Source organism: Bufo bufo, chromosome 5 (genome assembly GCF_905171765.1).
Source record: "Bufo bufo chromosome 5, aBufBuf1.1, whole genome shotgun sequence".
Classification (NCBI taxonomy): domain Eukaryota; kingdom Metazoa; phylum Chordata; class Amphibia; order Anura; family Bufonidae; genus Bufo; species Bufo bufo.
Window position 1 is genome coordinate 145,411,765 of NC_053393.1, and position 6,319 is coordinate 145,418,083.

Below are 6,319 nucleotides of genomic sequence, written 5' to 3' on the forward strand. Positions count from 1 at the left end.
CTTCATTGGGCTGTTCTCGGAACTGCCTGCTCCCGGTGACGGCATTTCATTTCAGACCGGCTCGCGGCACAGGTAAGGGCCTACCTGTGCATCGCTGGACGGGTGAGTCTACCTTACTAAAGATGGCAGCCTGCATGTGTTCGCTGGCGAACACTGCGAACTGACCATCACTGATCCTGAATTCTTAAAGTGCAGGGACCTCCATTTAGCAAGCATCTTGCACTGTCCTGCTGCTGTCTGCCACTGTGTCAGCAGATAATATTTGAATGTAACTTTTCAAATTTAACCAGTGGGCCCAAGGTAGCCTAGTCCGACATTGCCCCTACTCGTGGCATAAAATCATAAAGAAAACAGAGAACCAATTTAAAATTAAAATTACAAATACCTTAACCATTAGTTGTTCATTACCAATTCATATGACAAAGTAATTGGTTGCTAAACAGTTGCACCTGTTGCTCAGTCAAAAAACCAACTAGGTCACTGTTCACATAGCATAGTGCTAAATATTTATACTTGTTGTTCAATCCTTGAATGTCAGGGTTTACATGGAACAGTATTTGGTCACTAAACAATTGCATTGGTTACTCAATTAAAATGTAAAATATGGATACTGTCTGTGTGCATCCCACACTTTCTGAGGGCCTCATTGTCAAAACGCCTATCCTTGTCCGCAAAATGGACAAAAATAGGACATGTTTTATCATGTTTGGCTGCGTGATGTCTGCATTTCTTGTGGCCCAATAGAATTCTATGGTTCTGTGTGCGATCTGCAACCGAAAATACAGTAATGTGAATGAGGACTAAAATTAATTTGTTTTTCCACTTAATTAAAAAAAAGCATATCTTTGCCAGAAATCTGGGGTTTTGTGCTTTATGTTGCCTGGGAGTGATTGTCATGCAAGTACTGGGAAACAGGGTGGGGCAGGGCGGGGCCCCAAACTAAGTTTTGTTAAGGAGCCCTATGAGATATGTGTCCCTGGGCAATGTATCAGGCAGCTTGTGAGTGGAGATACAGGGAACAACCTGTACAATAATTTATACTGGGGGCACTATTGGGGGCATTTTATATACAGGGGCGCACTGCTGGGGGGATTTCATACATAAGGTGGCCCTTTTGGGGGTATTTTATAGTGGAAAAACAGCATTGGGGGGATTTTAGGTATAGGGGCACTATTGGGGGGATTTTGCATACAAGGTGGCGCTGTAGTGGACCTTATATATATTGGGGCTACTGTGGGACATTATAGACCCTGAGAGCATTACAGGGGGGCCATAATAGACATTAGGGGAACTGCGGGTTGTACTGAGGGCACTGCAGGGGTTGGGATACAAAAAAAAAATTAACCATTGAAATTCATCCGTTTTTTTATGGCCTTTTTTAACAGCCATGAAAAATGGATAAAAAATGGCATTAAAAACTGACAAACGGCCAGAAAATGGATGCCCACATTGATGCAGAATAGCCATGAAAAACTGACAGTGTCCATTTTTAACTTCACTGTCTTGTGCATGTAGCCTTATTCTCCAATGAAGTATACAGAGAATGAAGAGAATGGAAAACAGCGAATGGAGTCAGCTTTTGCCATTTATATGGGAATACTCACTGGCGTACTGTTCATATAGGCACACTAGACAGTTGCTATGGGGCCCATGAGTGTGAAGTGCCCGGCTGAATGGCCGTTAAATAATATTTGATATAATATTAATTGGAATTTCATATAGAGGCTTTTTTTTTTGACAGATAATTTTTTATTCGTTTTTCAAGAGGTAGAAATATCATATAAAAGCTTTATTACACTACATACTGACACCATCTATAGTAATGTACATGGACGATGGGAGGTCTGTATGAGGACGTCAAGACTATATTTGAAGTCTCCATATATGACAATGTTGAAGCCATACATTACTAAGACACGCCTGTATCTATGGCAGTGATGGTGAACCTATGGCACGGGTGCCAGAGGCGTCACTCGGAGCCCTCTCTGTGGGCACCCACACCCTAGAAAACGTCTATGTTGTACCAATATGCCTTAGACTTCTCCTGTCAGTCATTAGCGCAGGGCGCACCATGAACAGCACAGGCAGCGCAGTGAATGTAGGCAGGCTATTGTAGATAAATGATAAATTACATGGAAGATATTCTATATTGGACTGTAGTATTTAAGGTAAATTGCTGTGTTGGCACTTTGCGATAAATAAGTGGGTTTATGTTGCAGTTTGGGCACTCGGTCTGTAAAAGGTTCGCCATCCCTGGTCTATGGTATAAATGACTGACAGAGACAGACAAGGGGGTCGTCTTCTCACTCTCACGTCTGTTGGGGGTTGTTGTTGCTGAAGATCATGGAAGACACATGGAGCCTGAAAGGAAGTTCCTACCCTTCAACAATGATACTTTAAGGGCATTTATAATCACGCATGGACAATAGACTAAGGCCTCCTGCACACGAACGTGTGCTGTACGTTGCCGTATTGCGGACCGCATTTGCAGATCCGCAATACAAGGGCGCCATTCCGTGGGCATTCTGCATCACGGATGCGGACCCATTCACTTCAATGGGTCCGCAAATCCGGAGATGCAATTTGCGGGCCGCAGCACGGCCACGAGCGCACACGTTCGTGTGCAGGAGGCCTAAGACTTTTCCTAAACTATTTTTATAAGTAATCAACTTTTATGAAGACTGAAAATAAATCACAGTATTCATTTTTTATATAACTCTTGTTGAATCCTGGTGATGGGTCCTCCTGGTTTTCTTTACTCCAAATAATGCATACACTATATTTGGAGAGGATTAATAAATCAGTTTGATATTTTTCATATACATATTTATATTACATTTTGCGATATATTACAATGGCCCTGCCCCCTTTCTGACCTAAATGGACAGCTCCCTTCCTCCTGGTCCCTGTAGCCATCTGCCCAATATACCGAGCTGGTCGATAAGGCTGAGTTCACATCAGCGTTTGTGATTTCCGTTCTGCTCTTTGTTCTGTTTTCAATACGTTCGGAAAAAGAATCAGATTGATTCATAACGGACCCCTTTTTGTCAGTTTTAAAAACGGATTGCAGTAACAGATCTGTTAAAAAAAGGATATAAAAATGTCCGTTTGATCCGTTATGTCAATCAATTTACGGATATTTTTTTTTTTTTTGTCCCTCCCACATTTCCATGCTTTAAATTTCACTAAAGGTGCTAGATTATTTGATTTTGCATCTCTTTGCTGGAAGTGGAACTATGCTACCTGCTCATGTCCTTTCTTCAGTGGACTATATGATTTGGAAACTCAGACACATGAGAATGGCTTGCATACCTCAAAGAAGACGGCAATATTGGGTGCATCCCATTACATCGGCCCGAATGACACGCGGTGTGTTTTCTACACTTTTTCAAGAACTTCGAAAACACCCTGAAAATTTCTGTGTAAGTGTCTCAAGCTTTGATGACCTTGTCCAACGTTTGCGTAGACGATTAAGAAGCAAGGATACAGAATTTCTTCGGAGTGTAACTCCTGAAGAACGACTGATGGTCACTCTGAGGTATGTATTATTCTACTTATCACCATCATCATTCCTTTTTTTTTCCTAGTACTTCAGCGATTCTGTCTTTTTGTTCCTTTTTGTCACACCATTTTTTTTGTATACATATTTTCAATTAGGCCCAATTAAGATAAAAGTTTAAATATATTGAGAGTATGGGATTTTAATCAAATATGTCAAGAGAGAATATTGCATGGACGAACAGATTTTATAGGCCACTGGTACTGGCCCTATGTGTGGCGGGGTGATGGTTCACATTGACTATGTTACACCAATGTTTACATTTTCTGTTTAGTACTTTTAGTTAATGGAAGCCTGAAAGGCTGTATACCATATTTTCTATAAATCATGGGTAAAAGTTACTGTGATCTACTATATGGTCATTTTGATTTTTAGCTACCTGGTGTGGTGTTAATGAACGGAAAGTTGTTGTGCTTTATGAAAACTGTCATAATTGAATTGCTACATTAGATATAATATGTGATACTTATGTTTTTGTTTCCTAGGTTTCTGGCCACAGATGAAAGTCTTTCGAGTCTTCATTTTCAATTTAGTCTTGGAAAAATTAACCATTTCTTATTTAGTTAAAGATACCTGCCGGGCAATATGGAATCTTCTGCGTGAAGAATTTGTTCCCCCTCCTACTCGCCAGCACTGGGTCAGCATAGCCGACAAGTTTTGGGAGGTCACCCAGTTTCCAAATTGTATTGGGGCTGTGGACGGAAAGCATGTGAGAATCATGAAGCCCCTATGTAGTGGATCCTCCTTTTTTAAGTATACAAAGTATTTCTCCTTCAAAATAATGGCTATAGCGGATGCACAGTACAAATTTGTGGCTGTTGACATTGGAGCTTTTGGACGAACCAATGATTCTCATGTTTTAAAAAATTCTTGTATTGGAAGAAGTCTATACTCTGGAAACTTTGAAATTACTGAGCCTAGGCCTTTACCTGGTACTTCAAACCCAGCTCTACCATTTGTTCTTGTTGGAGATGAAGCTTTCCAAATGTGTGGAAATTTACTTAAGCCATATTCTAGCCGTGGTTTAACCTATCCTAAAAGAGTTTTTAATTACCGCCTGACTCGCGCCAGAAGAATGGTAGAGTGTGCTTTTGGCATTCTGGTTGCAAAATGGCGAATATTCACTAGGCCAAGACAATTACAAATCGAGGCAGTGGATGACGTTTTAAAAGCATATGTTGTGTTGCACAATTATGTACTGACCAAAGAGCCTTTGCTTTTAGACCCCATGTCAGTTTCTACACCTGATGATACAGTTCAAACTGGGCCATGATCAACAACTGCTGTGAATCGCATACGAGATAATTTTCCCGAATATTTTATCTCTTCGGCTGGATCTGTGCCTTGGCAAGATGAGCATATTTGAATTTGTCAAAAACATTCATGCTGTGCACTTTTATGTTTTGGATTTGATTTAATTTAATTAACAGTTTTGTTAACTATAGTAAAAAAGAAATAAACAGTTGTTTTACAAATTGTATATTTTCTTGCAGTTAATTATTCCATAGACAGCATATCATCATAATTTACATAGTCTCATTTATTTGAATGATGTTGCTATATAGGAGCCTGGTTCATAATTGAGGGGAGAGTCGATGAGTATGCATTGGTCAACCACCATTGATTGACTGTGGTGTTACGAACAAATCTTCATCAGGGTTGACACACATCTCCAACCAGCATGTCTTCTGTTATTGTCCACTTTTTGTGGATTGATTGTCTTTATACTTTGTTTATAAAAACCTGCCTACATACTATACCCCACACAAATGTTAGGAAAAAAAGTGTAATAATTAAAAAGAAATAACAAAGAGAAAATATCAGTCAAAAAACAAAAGTATTTATTTCAAAAAAAGTATCCAACTTTTACATTGTTGTACAAAAATATTGAACATTAAATTAATTATAAAAGGTTCTATAAAAGCGCATCTAAAAAAGTGCACCAATATGGAATATGGGACTAGATATCACATATCGGAGATAAATACAGAAACACAACTGGAATCCTACTTTTATTGTAGACCTGATCTATAGTAGACAATAATGTGATGTGAAATAGATAGCTAACAATAAGTTGGCTATATCCCATAACTAAAGGAACAAATAGGGTTCTTTCACACAAGCCAGTCCATTGTGAGAATCTGGCTCTGTCTGTGATTGTGATCCTCCTCTCTTCTAGACGATGTGAGCGCATGCTATTATCATGATCGATACTGCTATGTGCTTGCTTCATCATACTGACAGCTTCATGTCAGCATTATTATGTAAAAGGTCAAGCAGAGGCACATATCATTCGTAGTCATGACAATGCTATGCTCTCCAGCAAATACACAATGGTGGATCACGCTACAGAGCGAGATTATTGCGATTGACTCACTAGTGGAAAACAGGCCTTTACAGAGAGGTAATTATACACAACTCGTATATCCAAAGAGTCCTTAAAAGAAAAAGAAAATAATAAAAGTGCAACGTTAACAACGTTTTCAAGGTTGAAGAGGATCTTTCACCACTCCTTACATTCCTGTTTTAATACCTTCATGCATTCCCCACGTACTAACAATTCTGAAGCATCTATTCTTATGACCGTATGTTGTCCCATTCCTTTATTATTTCTACTAGAAGTTATGAATTGCATTAGCTTTTAGTAAGGCCTCTTTCACACGGGCGTTGCGGGAAAAGGTGCGGGTGCGTTGCAGGAACATGCGCGATTTTTCTGCGCGAGTGCAAAACATTGTAATGCGTTTTGCATGCGCGTGAGAA